At 34.2% G+C, this 17,082-nt stretch overlaps 1 long non-coding RNA gene across 1 annotated transcript; it reads left to right on the top strand.

Annotated features, from left to right (window-relative positions):
• Positions 1-3,628: 3,628 nt before the first annotated feature.
• Positions 3,629-15,412, top strand: LOC138308298 (uncharacterized). Its single transcript, XR_011206109.1, has 3 exons — positions 3,629-3,745; positions 14,468-14,613; positions 15,131-15,412. It is a non-coding gene; the product is annotated as an uncharacterized lncRNA (long non-coding RNA).
• The last annotated feature ends 1,670 nt before the right edge of the window (positions 15,413-17,082 follow it).

Raw genomic sequence — 17,082 nt, 5'->3', positions numbered from 1 at the left:
GCATTGTTAATTGGTTACATCCTGATAATAATTTGAATTTATTTTAAGTCATTTAATATATTCATCCATTTATAATTACATTACAGCAATTATATAAGCTACTATAAGGAGGTCAATGTGGATAACAATTAACCTTAAACAAAGTATTAAAGTAACTTCATAGCCTCCTCACCTCCTCCATGTGTGCTTTATCTGAAATCCCGTCTATTGATGATTTGTCGCCTAAAGTTATCTGTGCCGTAACTTTCATACCCGGGAATCAGAAAAAGCTTGTATTACTTATTACACAAAAAATCAGCAACATATTAAGAATGTCAATAGTAATAATACATAGGTTTTAGTTTTATGTTGAATATGCTTTAACAGTACAGTGTACTCCCAAACATTATTGTATTTACATCTAAATCGCAGCAAAATGAGTAATAGGGTCAGGAAAGGAAGCCACGTTGTGAACTTCAATTTTGTTTCACACTTTCACAATATTATTAGTAATTGTAAAATGATTTATGCAGGTATGTTACATGTACAACGCATAACGTTTGTGTTGTAACTGATGTTTATAAGGCATCATACGTGTTTCTCTTTTCATTTGAATGATTTTCATAGCTTCATTTATCAAACATAATTGGTTCGCAATAGATTACTGAAGGGAAAATAACATGTCAAATTTTTTGACCAGTTATGACATACACACATTTAATATACTTAGTCATATTCGAGAAGAAAATGTTTAAAGTTGCTCCACCGCCGACAGAGCATAAATGATGTCCATCATTTGAACAATAATTGGTGTTTAATCATGTATAAATATGTCTAATTAACACAAAAAATAATGGAAAAAAATATTTTGCCTTTTGGTGCATGGGCAATCAGTATAGGCAATCCATATATGATAGAGTGCCACGGAATTTTTTCGGGATGCAATTAATTATTTTTTATATTTTTAACTTAAAATAAAATGAGAATCTCAAACTTTTCAATAGTGGTAATGGTGTAAATTAAGCAACTTTTGTATCTGAAGAAAAATACTAAATCGTCTGATCCTGTTTTTGATAGTGAAAATCTGTGAGATCCCCAGCTACCTTGTTTTCCATGCAAGTCTGTTGCTAATAGGTAGCATAGATAGTATATTTTAGGCAATGACTACTAAGATTAAAACGTCACGCTTTAAAATGCATCAATCTCTATAACAAAAACGTAGAGGCGATGCTGGATACATTTGCTTCTTAACATTAATCAATGTATCATGAATATGACAAGAATTTTAACAAAAAAGAGTTTTATGTATTGTACACGCATCTGATGAATATGTTTTACGATATATTAGTGACCAACAAGTCTCTGCTTTGGTGTTTTGCAAGTGTTACTACTTTCGTCGAAGTGTTCTAAATAAAAAGCGTGAAAAAATTGGCATTTGTCTGTCAATCTACTTATATGCTATTGATGATTGATTATATCATTTGCCATTATCCTGTTTTATTCTCGAAACTCCTGTGGTGATAAACAAGGTTTAACCGTATTTCAAGTTTTTTTAAACCTCAAAAATCATTCATGGGCCTGAACAATTAAACGTTTACAACAGGTTCAATCGACAGTTGAAGTCAGTTGAAGGGTTTGCTTTTGATTATTTGATTAACGTCCTATCTCCATCTATGACCATTTAAAGACGGCCTGCAATGTGTTCAATGTGTTGCGGTGTGTGAATGTCTGTATGTTTTGGGAGTCTGCGGTATGTTCGTGTTGTGTCACCAGGTCATGGTGGAACTCGTGCCCTTTTTACATCTCTGAAGTATGCACATATCGAACAAATACACTTCACCCGGTAATATTATTCCGACAACGGGCAAAATCAGTCGTCTCACTCCGTAATTGCTGAACGCTAACCACCATGATGAACTACCTTAGGACACAATCCGAATGTTCTTCATTATGTCGATGTTAGGAAAGGGGCGTCAATAGTAAGGCATTATCAATAGGAATCACATACGGACAAATTGCAATTAAGATCCGAAATGATGTTACTGCAGTTTGAGGACTTATAACTTTGGGAGAACATTCATACATATCTTAAAACGGGTCAATTTGCATGAAATAAAAAAACAACACGTCAACGTTTCTTCCTGAGAACAACGTTCTAACACGCCAAAGGGAAATGTAAACAACAAAACTATAAGCAGGCGAATTTTAATTATCAATGTCATAAGATGACTTGTACAATAGGACAGCTTTTATAGAGCGGGTGAAATGTTTGATTCTTTGTCAGCATCCGTCAAAGAGATATCAGTAAAAATCTTGCAACAGGTCCACTATCACATGGAGACAACATATACCACAGCCTTCCTAAACGCACTATCACAAGGATACACAACATATACCTAAGCCTCCTAAACACACTATCACAAGGAGACACAACATATACCACAGCCTCCCTAAACACACTATCACAAGGAGACACAACATATACCTCAGCCTCTCTAAACACACCATCACAAGGAGACACAACATATACCACAGCCTCCCTAAGCACACCATCACAAGGAGACACAACATATACCACAGCCTCCTTATCACACTATCACAAGGAGACACAACATATACCACAGCCTCCCTAAACACACCATCACAAGTAGACACAACATATACCACAGCCTCCCTAAACACACTATCACAAGGAGACACAACGCTAAATTACTCAGCCTCCTAAACACACTATTACAAGGAGACACAACATATACTACAGCCTCCCTAACCACACTATCACAAGGAGACACAACATATACCATATCCTCCCTAAACACACTATCACAAGGAGAAACAACGCTAACATACCTCAGCCTCCAAAACACACTATCACAAGGAGACACAACATATACCACAGCCCCACTAAACATACCATCACAAGGAGACACAACATATACCACAACCTCCCTAAAAACACTATCACAAGGAGACACAACGCTTACATATCTCAGCCTCCAAAACACACTATCACAAAGAGACACAACATATACCACAGCCTCCCTTTACACGCCATCACAAGTAGACACACCATATACCACAGCCTCCCTTAACACACTATCACAAGGAGACATAACATATACCACAGCCTCCCTAAACACACTATCACAAGGAGACACAACATATACCACAGGATCCTTAAACACACTATCACAAGGAGACACAACATATACCACAGCATCCCTAAACACATTATAACACGGAATCACAACATATACCACAGCATCCCACAACACACCATCACAAGGAGACACAACATATACCAAAGCCGCCCTAAACACACTATCACAAGGAGACACAACATATACCACAGCCGCCCTATATATACATACAACTGCCCCTTAGCTATTAATAAGACGTTAAGTCAAATCAATCAACTAATTCCCAACTGTAGTATTATTTATTTTTCTACTTTTAAAGACAGAACAAAATCAGTTAATACCGATAATGAGATACTTTTATTCACTTTGTTATAAAATGCATCCAGGAAATCGCGGTATGAATGGGTCCGTTTGTCGGGCCTCCATATTTTTTCCTGTAAAGGTGTGTTTTTCCATAGAACAGGTGTATGGTAAAGTTGTGTGGGGCATCTATGCACAACCCTTCGGATCGATAAGCGACCGAGCGGTTTAGTAATAGCTTTCATCTAAGGCAGATCAAACGCTCAGCTCTTGACAAGAACGCATTCTTTTAGACGGTCAAACATCGACAGAACCCTGATAAACAGGTGGGTATGTGTGTATTTCTCTGCGATCAGATTTGGTTAAACATATGTAAATTGATAAATATGATTTCTTAAGGGTGTTGTTTGAGATATGAAAAAAGCTGTGAACACAGTGGGAGTTAACTACACAAAAATTACCAAGCCACGTTAGGTGATGTTTGTTCTCGTGATAATTAAAGAAATGTGTTATGCATATGTTTCGCCAACAAAGATACACGATCGGCTATCATGAAACATAAAACACTATCTTCTGAATCTTATCCCCTGTTGCATATGCTAAATGCAATATTTAATGTAACTTTATGTTCCTTGGACTGCCGGATAAATCATTTCGGATCTGTCAAAATTTCAAACGTTGAGTCATGTGATTTTTATGATATGCCGTTTGTACTATACCCTTTGGTATTCCATTTGTATAAATATTAATGTATAATAAATGATGTTTATGATAAAACCTTATGGTGATGTTTTAATTCCCCCGGAGCTAATTACACGTAAGCCCCACCTCCAGCAATTACAACTATGTCTGTTTCGCTTTGATTTTATTTCCCTCCCACATGCTTCCCCTTGTCCAATGTATTCTCCCCCTACTCCATCCCCTTTTGTTTCTTTCTATCCCCTATCCCGATTGTTTGTTTAACAGGAATTATTAAATTTCCGATGGACAAGCATACAATATTCTTACTTACATCGAAGTATATGTTGTAGATTAAGTTGAGCATATAACTTTATTGTAATTGTTTTGAGGGGATATATAAGCTATATCACGTATTTAGCCCTTTTACAGTTCAGGATATACGGAGGGATCTTTCAAAATGTGTTCCTGAAAAATCAGATATTATAACATAATTTCATTTTTCTTTATATTCGTGTTTCATTTACAATTCCATGTAGCATTATGGCCAGTTTCATGTTAGTCGTCCCGTATTGCAAGTGCTTTTGGCCCTTAATAGGCCAAAACAGTTTTCTAAAATTAAATTGTTCAGTATTCTGTGTATCTTCTGTACATTAGTACATTACTGTGGGTATCAAAGGTACTAGACCAGACCACTAAAATCGCATCGAAGTAAAACAGAGATCACATAACTTAGCTGATTTGATATTTATCAATAAAACATACACATTTTGGATGATATAGCTGTTTAACATTTTATCAAATGGTATGTTCAATTAAAGACGTTATAAAGTGCGAAATGAATACGTAAGTAAAGTGTCTTCGTTTGAGACTATACGTTGTATGTGTTATAAGCCTAACAAAAATTATGCCAAAATGTCACAAAATTATAATAATAGACATTTCCTGTATAACACATCACAAAGTTCGAGGGATATTTATATATATCCCACACCAAGATAAACATCCCATAGACGCGTTCAAACGATGGTGTAGAAATATCTCTATACTCTATATCCCTTTAGTAATTTTTGGCTGAGTTCAGGATCAGCTGAGGTTATTGGAGGATAGGGTAAAATTAAGCAGGAAAAAAAGTTTATTGATATCAAAAAATAATAATCGGATCCCAAAATGCTGTCACGGATGAGAACGTTAGGAAAAGACTTCGCATTCTCTCACTCTAATGCTCTCCAAAAAATGACACTGGGCAAAATCTTCAACGCCCACGGTGGCTTAATTATCTAACCTGATGTGTAGGCTCCCTATTTGTTTATGGTAACCCTCCCGACTATTCGTAAGTTGGTAACCCTTTGTCCAAAAGGAAGTTTCTGGAAAGCTTTAACCCCTATCTATTTGTTTGTGGTAACGCTTTGTCCAAATAGAAGCTCATGGAAATCTTTTACCCCTGCCTATTTGTTTGTGGTAACCTTTTGTCCAAAGGGAAGTTCCTGGAAATCTTCATTCCCTGCCTGCTTGTTTTGACTCAATCCGTAAACAGAAACAATTATATTTTATTTTAACAGACGTCAACACCAAAGACACTCGTGAAAACAATAGTCGCTTAGGTGATTATCACTCTGTTTAAATATTTTCCACAGCCGACATTTTTTTCCTATATAAAAAGACGAATTAGTATCAATCTGATTTAAATACAGATCCTTATAACCACTCCGTTATATAGAGGATCTGACAATATCCCATAGGGGGTCACGTCCAGATGACCTTTATACCACGTGGTCTTCATATCGGATACATTTTCTACACCTTGTCACATCCATTGAAAACGACATTTCGTCCCAGTATACATATACAATTAGCTTTATTGTGCTCATAAGGCGAGATGACTACGTAAATCAAAATAATTCTGACAGTTTTTTCAAACTATTTCGTCCCTAAAATTCACTGTCAAAATTTTGCAAGTAGCAATTTGATTGGCCATTACCAAAGGTCACCTGGACATGACCCCTTATGGAATTTTCTCAGATCCTCTTATCAAACATCAAACTTAGTGGTAACAAGGATCTGTATTTTAATCAGATTGAATTAGTATTTTTCTTCTGTTACAAAAGTTACTTAATTTACACCATTAAAAGTTTGAGCTTCTTATTTTACTTCATGTTCTATATGGAATGAAGTACTAATTGCACATACACCACAAGCAAAATGAATTATTGCTTATTTAATTTTTTTAATTAGACACCTACATACATGATCAAACATCAGTTAATTTTCAAATGATGAGTATCATTTATGCTATGTCGGCGGTGTAGTATCTTTGGAATTACCTTTTTTTCCTTGTCTTAGATGTATTTGTAAGTTAAAACACTAAATGAAAAAGTGTTTATCTATTATATTTCTCTTACAATCGAATAGGTCATCAAATCGCTGGGGAGAACAGTGCATTTTTTAAAAAGAACCACATAAAGTTACATTGCATATCAAACATGCTTTTCTGTAATATGTCTCCCAGCAGGTTTGTTGATGCAATCAACAAACCCGATATTTGGCCATCTCTTAGGAGAACTGAGAAAAAGAAGAACCAAGACAGAGACAATTATCAAAGGAAGTGTTTTCATTTTACCTGTTAATTTGTTTTGTTTACATGACTGATGTTGTTGTGACAAATCTTAGAATGGGTAATCAGAATAGGGATATGACTATTTATAGAACGCGTCGCTGGAGATATCCTTTTATACGTGAGGTGAAAAAAATATGAAATGCTGGAAATTATTTCTTAAAAGCTTAATATAACTTGTTGCAGAAATGATTTCTGAGATTGAATGATTTTAGATTTTGTCATAAGAGAAAATTCCTGAAAAATAATCTTGTCTTTTTAAATATTGTTATCAACGAGGCATAAATGAGAAAAGAATGGTATTACAATACAATACACGTTTTCAAGAATACTGCACAATTTTGTTTAGAATATCCGAACAATTATTTTTAGAATAAATATAACAATGCTTTTATAATAATTTGAGTCGCTGGTTATTTACAACCACCCCTTTTAGAAAGATTGAGCGATTAACATCAAATGTTGTATTTGATTGTCTCCTTGTGATAGCGCCAAAGCGTTTGGTATGTTGTAGTGATGGCTCACTGAAGCATACTGTCGATAACACCCAGGAATGAGAATAGGAGCTGATTTATAGCTACATTATTATACATGTTCCTATTATAAGAGATTGGATCTTTATCACATCTTTGATCATAGAGCATACAGGATATTATAAGAAGTATAAGATAGGATGTTTATGATGCTTGTAGTAAAAGTTATAGTCGTGCAAGGTACTACTTCAATCTGACATCCGATTAAAACGATATGCTCCATGTACAGTTTAAAAAATACAACCGTATATATATATATATACATATCCCGCCTCAGACAAGAATCTTGTATTCCTATTGGTTAAAATGACGTCACGTGATATCCAATATATAGTCGTATTAGGTTAGTAGAATTCGTATCAGGTTTGGACAATAAGTTATCGTTCTTTACCCCTAACGTCATTAGCAACAAGATGGCGGTCAAGAAACGCTTCGCGACGACTGCAATCAAAAGATATGGAGACAAAATGTTTGAATGATAGCGCTGATGACCACTTTAAAAGCAAACCGAAATCGGCAACACTTATTTAGGATTATTTTAAAGAAATGGACCATGACAACGCATTCGAGTCTTCAATGAGTAGAAAATTGTTTAAGTTTGAGTTGTTTTGGTTTCCGTACATAATGCATTTCGCAGTTACTTCATTGAAAGAGTCTTCGACGGGATAAATTCGTTACACAGTTTGTTAGTGACCTAATACGGAAAATATTGGGACTAAAATAAACATGTATCAGGCTCGGCTTTGCCTCGCCAAATACAATTTTATTTCAGACCCAATATTTTTCAGTATTAGGTCACTAACAAACTGTGTAACTAATAACATTTATATATAAATTTGCTTTAAGTCTTACCATATAGTTTCCTGTGTAACCTTCCCTATTTATGTTGCAATAAACACATCTTGGCAATGGTCGAATGTGATCATCGGACTTCCTGCATCTCCTAAATGTATTAAAACTTAAATGACTGAAACTGTTAATATGACGTTGTTTAACCAACCACACAAAACTTAGACCTGGTGCATAACTATTATAGAAACTTTATTCGAACATACATGTGCAATATTAGACTAGCAACCAGACCCTATTCTTATAAGACTTTCTCAGCATGGTTCTTCACAAGATCGTTTCCCCTTAGTTTGAAAGTGAAGACATATAGTAGGGATAAAAATAATCAAGCCATATGTTAGTGATTTGTTTTCAATATTATAGAGATCGGTGGCCAGTCTAAAGCGAAATACACTATAATGAAAATAAAAAATACATGTTGTTCTATAACATACCAATACTATTTAAAATAAAACACATCTCTTTAATTTTAATTTTCATTTTCTCTTTATATGGGAAATAATAAAACGAAGAGCAATTATCACTTTCTCTAACAGTCTTAGCCAGTGTTCCAATGACTGAAGAGTTTGTTGTTTGTATGCTTCCAGCAGTGTTTGATAACACTTTTTGAAGAATACACAAACATATTATCATTATTATAAATATATCTCAATTTGGTTTCAACACGTGGTGATTTAAAAGCAAACATGTATCCTAAAAGATCGAGGGGTCAGAATGGTTCATATGTAATGTGTTTATTGAATGAATGTATCTTGGTGGGTTTCCATGTATGTTATGCCCCAGTGGCGTATTTATCTTCATCCTTCCAAGTGGGTTGGGGATACAAATATTGATTTCAAATTATCACAAATAAATTATTTATCGGGAAGCACTTCCCAAAGTTTCTTACAGTTCTTCTTGAAGATTTTTTTGCCAATGCTGTGACATGTTTATAACATCAACAAAACTGCTGGTGGGAAATGATAAAAAACGCAAAGTTTTATAGCTATAAACATTACTTATATTAAGTTTTGAATTATTTTACGACCGTATGTATGGGGACTAATATGGCAGACAGAAGGTTTGTATATTCCGGTGATAAAGCACTATAATGTCAAGAAGTTTCCAAAAATATACAACCAATATTGTTTTGAATACTACAGAATTACTACACTTGCGAAAAGTGATATTTTCTAAGGCCATAGACAAAGTTACCATAGCAACTGTAGCTGCAATGACAAGCAACCATTATATCGCATTGTATTAAGTAGTTACGGGATACTTGAATTTCATCAATTTAATCACTAAATATCAAGTGTGAAAATTTGACAGATTTGATATCCAAAAAGGGCAAAAATCATACAAGATTCTTTTATTACATTACTATATTGATATGACGCAAATATGTTGCAACGGAGGCAGCCATTTTGTAACAGGCCTCAAATCCTTAAATCACAACACCATTATATCTTTTAGTCACACTAGGTTTTCTATCCCACTATGGCTAATATAAATCGTCAGATTGCAAAGTACAATAAATTATGCAACATATTAAAATGAAGAAAATCACTTGGTATTGATCATATTAAATGATTCTGGAATTTTTACCAAATTCTTGTCATTATTCAAATTTCTATTTATACAATGAACACATATTGTAAACTTTACTATTTAGGGCAAACTTGGTTTTAAAAAAGTAACCCAATGATGAATTCGCGCATTCACAATTATTGTTCTATTAAAAGCTGTTAATCACTATTAGCGCTGCTATATTTTTGCGCAGTTCCAACTCGTAGAATTCACGCGTGCTTCACATTTTGCATGTTATCTTTCATATTTTGTGTAATAAGCCGACACAAAATTTTAAATATCAAATATAGAATTGTATTTCGATACAAGGAGATCTTCTACGACCAATTCTAAAAATGTAGCAAAAAATGTTATCATACTACATTCCATAGGCCTGGGGTTTAAATAATAATTGTTCTTACGCTACCAATATTGGAACACTTTATGAAGATAATTGTGAAAAAACTTCTACCGCATTCTTGAATCCAGATTTTTCTCTTAAATTTCCACCAATATTCATTGTCAAGGCATGCAAGAAATAACTGAAGAATTATGTTGGAATCCCACATATTGTTTCCTGGAAAGCGTCCCTGTTATAAGGATAGAAGATATGTATATAACCGTGCATTTCTATATATGGAAACCCTCCCTCGATGTAAGCTATAAATTAATTCAAACAATTTAGTTGATTCTGATTATCAATTCTTTGTTTGTTGCAATGACAACCTGTAAACAACACTAGTTGACACGTTAGATACAAACACCCTAATGACCTGTCTTTGAGGACTCAACTAAGAGAATAACAACTTCATGTTTTCTTACCACTAGGCATTTCGTCTGATTGTGTTTCACGGGCCTCCCTGAATTCTGATTAGGACACCTACGTGTGTTTATAACATTAAAAACTACTTTTATAATGTGTTTATCTATGTAAGTTAAACAATGAATGAGATTTAATATGATTTTTTTCATAGATAAACTTAGGAGGTTCTAGTTGTATTGTATCATGTTAAAAAATACAGATCTAGTGGGTATTTATGGAAATAGGTTCAAGTAAGATTGTACTATAGTGCCATAAATTACTTTACTACTCTCACATGTCAGCATAAGAAAAAAACATATCAATAATATATCTTCAAAAGCACAATTCTCCTGGCCGGGACACATCATAGTCTATCAGCTTAGAACTCATCATAGTCTATCAGCTTAGAACTCAGCATACCGGGAGTGGGAGGACTGGTAAGCCCGTTGGCAGTATAATGTGACCGGGTTGGGTGTGTTGCTTGGTGTCTTCGGCTGCATGCTCCAGTGACATAGCACTATACAAAGGTCCAGATTTCCACCAAACAAGATGACACAACATATATATACCACAGTCTCCCAAAACACGCACCACGCATTTCATGCACGCATCACACCCTATACACGGGAGACCGTCTTTACATGACCCTGGCTAAGTCAAACAAACAAAACATTAAAATCACAAAATGTAGTATAAAAATGAAGAAAATAATTTAGATACAAATTGGTTACGCAAGAACATTTTGATGTATAACAAGGTATCTTTTTTCTATTGTAATTGTGATCACTCTTCTGCAGTGTCTCATTTCTAGTATAATTTATCTAAAGCAGAGAAAAATATATGTTTGCCATAGTAACCATTATAATTATCTGGTGTTTTCTTTTCATTATTGTTATTTATTGCTTAACTTTACAACATTTTCGAAACAATACTACAGCAATGAGACAGTGCTCAGTAATAGTTATCTATTGGCATGTCATGCTTTTATGATCGTAACGTCACACCAACCTAAATAGCTGATTTGTCTCGACCAGGGAGCAGAATCCAGATACTGTGCTGGGTTTCACACATGGAAGAAATAATAACTGCTGAAATATGTTGGCGTCCCACATATGCTTTCCTGCATATAAACTATTATTTACAACATACTAGACATATATAATACATTTCTATATATTGAAAACCTCACTTGATGTAAACTATAAATGAATCCAAACAATTCAATTGATTCTGATTATCAATTCTTTGTTTGTTGATAGCAGTAACAAGGGGTAGACAACACTAGTTGACACGTTAGATACAAACACCCTAATGACCTGTCTTTGACCCCCCTCTCCCTTGATAACTTACCACAAGGTAGTTCGTCTGTTTGTGTTTCACGGGCCTCCCTGAATTCTGGGGAAAAACATCTAGTTGTGTTTATTACATCAGAAAACTACTTTGGGATTTTTTTACCTTCGGATTTGTACATTGAATCTATCTATGTACATGGAACTTCAGAAATGAAGGAGATTTTATATAATTTTCTCATAAACAAATTGAGGGAGTTTTATATATCTTGTGTCCTGTTAAATAAATAAAGATCTGTTAGATGTTTATGCACGTAGGGTTCAGTGATATTGCACTAAAATGTCTTATACTAGAAAGGTTATATAAGAATATTATAGCTTAAAAACCACAAAACACAATTGTAATATCGGTATAAATCTGTGCGATAAAATTAAAAAAATGTTTACGTAAGGAAATTTGGAGTATAAGAATGTACCTATTTCTTTTAAACTTGTAATTACTTTTAACTTGTGTTTCATTTCTAGTGTTATTCATTTCAAGCGTAAAAAACATTCTATGTTTGTCATAGATTAAGTAACCATTCTGATTATGATGGATTGTTTTTCTCTAAACTTTACAGCATTTTCGAAACAATAGAATGATATATATCTCAGTAATGGTTACGGTGATTAATGCATTAAGAATATTGTATAATCTATACTCAGTTGGGTTCGTTGGCTAATACTATTAAAGTCTTATGAACTTCCTGGGTCCTTTAATGACGGCTCCCGTGTATGTGGTGTGTTACATATATGAAGTGCGTGGTGTGTGTTTTGGGAGGCTGCGGTAAATTCATGTTGAGTTTCCTTGTAATTTTGAAACTGTTGCCTTTTACCACCAAATACACAGAAAAATACACCCACCTGGACACATTATACCGACAATGTCCTAACCAGTCGTCCCACTCCCTTTATGCTGAGCGCTAAGCAGGAGTAGAAACTACTTTTTTTAATAAACTATGATGTGTTTCGTACAGGGGAAAGAACCCGGAGCCTGTGTGGGGTCTCCGATGTTGTTTTCCAGACATGAAATAAATAATAATTAGTGAAACAAACAATCACAGGTTGAATAAACTTGAGAAATTCTATATATGAAAATCCCACTTCAATGAATACTGTAAGTAGGGGCTGCCGAGACGAGTTTATTACGATAAACAGAGATGATATCCCTTGTCTCCTGGTGACTAACAGTTATACTTCATCGAGTGAGGTGGTATGTTTGACATGGTTCACACAGGAAGTACGAGTGTAAAATATTGAAGCATCCACCTCACCTTAGGAAATATAACTGTTAATCATCAAAGAATAAGGTATAGTCTATTCGTTACATTTTACGTCTCTTCTTTGGGCCTAGACTAGGCCTACTGGTACCAGCACATATATTTCAATCTATCGTGATACTTATTTAACCCACTTATTTCCCGCTTACTTATTCATTTCAACAAAAAAGGGGGTTAAATTCTAAAAAAAAAAATATGCAATAACCAAATGCACGTAAAAACGTCGAATAATGTACTTAGTGTTATATTTTGTGGTTTAAAACAAATGTTGTCCCTCTAAGACAATATTTGTACTATAAAGTTTGTGTTCTGATTGGTCAATAGTGAGTTAAACTGTTACTAAATGATACTTGGGTTAACATTTCCACATACATTTTCATCATAAAACCTTATATTTTACTGCGAATTTATTTTAATAAACACTAGAAAATTATTGGGTATTTATGACTTTATCTCAGTTAAAACATCGAGTGTTGCTAAATATCCATTCATTACCGTGAAACGGTTTCGTGATTTCGAGGATCGTTCCTATTCGGAACAATTATGGGCTATGTATTATATTCTTCCTGAAAGTGAATGTCTTCGATTGTATGTTTAACATTGGGATAATACTTTAATTTCTGACTATATGATGTTTTTTAAAATGTGCTTATTTTTATAATTAAATGATGATTGTTATAAATATGCAATTTAAATATAAACGTTGTTTCAATTACCAATTAAGGTTCATACATACCTATTTTTGTCACGAAAGTAGTACAATGACATTCTTGGCATACGTAAAGGACTTTAATGAGACTTCCAATGCCTGTGTCAGGAAGTCTGAGACTCCCACAATGTTTTAAAAAATATATACATTTATATTTTGCAATGTGACGTTGTTGTTACAAACAAACCATACTAAACAAATTAATTTCCACCATAAATAAGACTCAAATGGAAACAAACAAGCACAGTTTCTCAGCGATATACCACCTATGTGGAAAGTTAAGATAGAAAAAGGGAGAACAGTTCAAGATGTTTGTGCGGTATGAATGTCCACGTGCAGTGGTAAAGGCGTGTATTTATTACAGTTAAAATCAAGGGATGTTAAATTCATTGCTGGTGATAAAAAACATCAATAATCTAACGAAATACTAGGATAATGTTACAACTATCAACTTAATTTAGATATGGGTATCCATGCTTATGGTAAAGGAAGTTGATTTGTGCCATTTCGTTGACCAAAAGACCTTAATAAAAAATAATTGTTTTCATCATTTTGCCCTAGTTAATTTGATTTACATGTATAATATAAAAGACTATCTTTGAGGTTTGTTCATTCTTCTTTCTCAAAGAAGACCAATATTTGTATTATGTTATCAAGTGTGCGTTGATTTCATGCTTTTTTCTTGAAATATCCTCTTTTTGCTTCAGAAAGACGTGCTTCAGAAAGACGTGCTCCAAAAGGATAATGATTGCTGAATTTCGGTGGCGAGAGACGGACACTGCTTGAGAGAATCAAATGGCACGAATTCTCAATAGTATATTTCAAATTGCTGCAAATAGTTCCGATAGAAATGGTATATCTCTGCAGATTACGGCTTTCTTTTTCATAATTAATTGGCATTTTCATCAGCATATTATAGACAAAGTGATGAATTAATAGTCAATTATTTACACTTCAAGTCTATGTACACAACGAAAAATTTCATATCTTACCCAACTAAGCTAAAAAAAAAAAAAATAAGCTGTAGACAACAAAATGTACATTTTCTTTGTCCACCATATCGAGGTATCCGCCTTGTGTCCTCAGCACACGATGACATCATACTGTACGTGTGTTAACAGGTCCGCGAGCTTTACCTCACAACTAAGGTCGTGTCGGATAATGACAAATCTCCACTTCACTTAAATTTATCAAAAACAACTTAAACTCAACTAAATCCATCTACAGTCACGTGCTATAGCTTGTGAAAGCTTCTCTCGTAACGGCCATGACTTTTCAATGATATATTTATAATAGATCTGCTCGAAGCGGACAATTTACAACGTAAATTCATTTTAGGTACATCATTTTAGCATTTTTATTTTCTCCAGGTATTGTTTTATCCTGTTTCGGGTAACACACCTGTGGCCACTTGACACCTTAGGGATCCGTGCTGTTAGAAATGGCCTGTTTATTGGCCCCTAAGACAAACAGTAACGTGCCGGGTGCTGATTTTCGCACTACGTGTTCAGATAAAGACATAGCATTTGTGTCTTTCTCTTTTTTTCTCTTTAATGTGATAAGTATAAATGACAGCTATCTTCTTCCTTAAGGCTGGCATCATGTCGTGCAATGCCTTGGCATGTCCTTATTTGCTTTCTGAATGATGTTATACTAGTAATCTTCCTTAGAAATAAATGTATTTCAGTATAGTGAAGAGTACTTATAAGAATAAATAAAGATAAACAAAATCTCAATTTTACGTTTTGTTTTGTTTTACGATTATTGTGGTTCAGACGGAGTTGAGAAACATTTTGTACCTCAAAATGATTTTATATGAAACATAAGTACTATATGGTTTGTACGAATAATCTTAATATATGGATTATGCTTCATGGAAAACGAAGAAAGTATAATTCATTTATTAATTATCAATAATATCTTTATGTTATTATTAGTTTCAAGGGTGACACAACATTTTTCTTATCCCAGCTTATAATAACCAAACGCCAATCCTGTCTATTTTATTTAGCAGGTATATACAGTTTACAGATAATTTCACAAGACAAAAATACACATATTCAAAACACAAAATGAATTTTGCTTGTACATATCACCAGGACCATATGATATCTGAAAATGGCAAAGTTCAAAAATTAATGCGGACCCCAACACCGAAGTTTGGTCCAAACTTTGCGATAATAGCAGATTCCGACGGCAAACTTGTCAATGTTTACACAAATGTTTGACGTAAATTTGGCACAACATACGTGGGTGGTTAGAGCAAGGCTTCGTGTAGATGTGGACATGGCCATAGTTTATAGAAGTGTTAGTATCCTACTTAACATACAACATACGTACGGCGTGGAACGAATGTTTCTGTAAAATGTGACCGATGGGGTGCGCTGTTCGTTGTCTTTCGTGGTATGTGTCAGTGTGATAGCAGGGTTAATGTCACATTAACACCTAGAGTCATTAACTAACTTTAGCCGTTATATGGAAAAGTATAACCCTCCAAATAAATTCAAAAAATAGTTTGCTAACTTGGTCACTGTTGACTCGTCTCGTGCCGTTTCTGTCCTCAACCGATTTTGATTTATGTAGGATTTGATATATGAAGATGTTAAGCTCTGAGTCACGAGTCTGCTTGGTTCCGCTAAAACAATATGTGACAGACATCAAGCAGGAAATTTTAAATAGCATCGTTCTACTCTAGAAAAAGTAACTGCAATTGTTCCATACTGTTGAGAGTCTTACCCACCATGATGATTCCCAACTGAATGTAAATCTAAGACGGTGCGGACAAGGACGACATTTTGGAGGGAAAAAAAGAGCAACTTAAACAGCAAAATTGATTCCAAATTTAGTCATCTTTACAAACAAATGATCATTCTTTATTCTATGTCTTATGCACGAGTGTGTTTTTGGTGAATTACATTTAGTAGTTTTGCATTTTGTGATTTCGCAAGAGAAGCCAAAACATTATTTCTTTCTAACTAAAATTAAATCCAAAGTTGAAAAGAAAGAAATTCGAATTCGTTTCGCTAAAGATCGTTTTTCGCTTCATTAATAATTTGATTATGCATAGAAGTAAAAGCTGTAAATATACATTCATATATATTTCCATATGATCTAACCGAAGCTATATGTAATTCGTAAAAAATCTCGAATCCCACTTTGTTTAAGCAAACAATTATTTACTTTTCCTGTGCTCAAACTCCGACTTGACTTGCAATCAGAGAGCAGAGTCTTGTTAACTACTCCAAATTTCACAGCAGGCATCGTACACGAATCACAATAGGGTAACAATAACAGTCCTAAGAAATAAAGAATAAACGTTTAT

Source organism: Argopecten irradians, chromosome 14 (assembly GCF_041381155.1).
Source record: "Argopecten irradians isolate NY chromosome 14, Ai_NY, whole genome shotgun sequence".
Taxonomy (NCBI): Eukaryota; Metazoa; Mollusca; class Bivalvia; order Pectinida; family Pectinidae; genus Argopecten; species Argopecten irradians.
The sequence above is the reverse complement of the archived record's forward strand: the minus strand, read 5'-3'. Positions and strand labels throughout refer to the sequence as shown.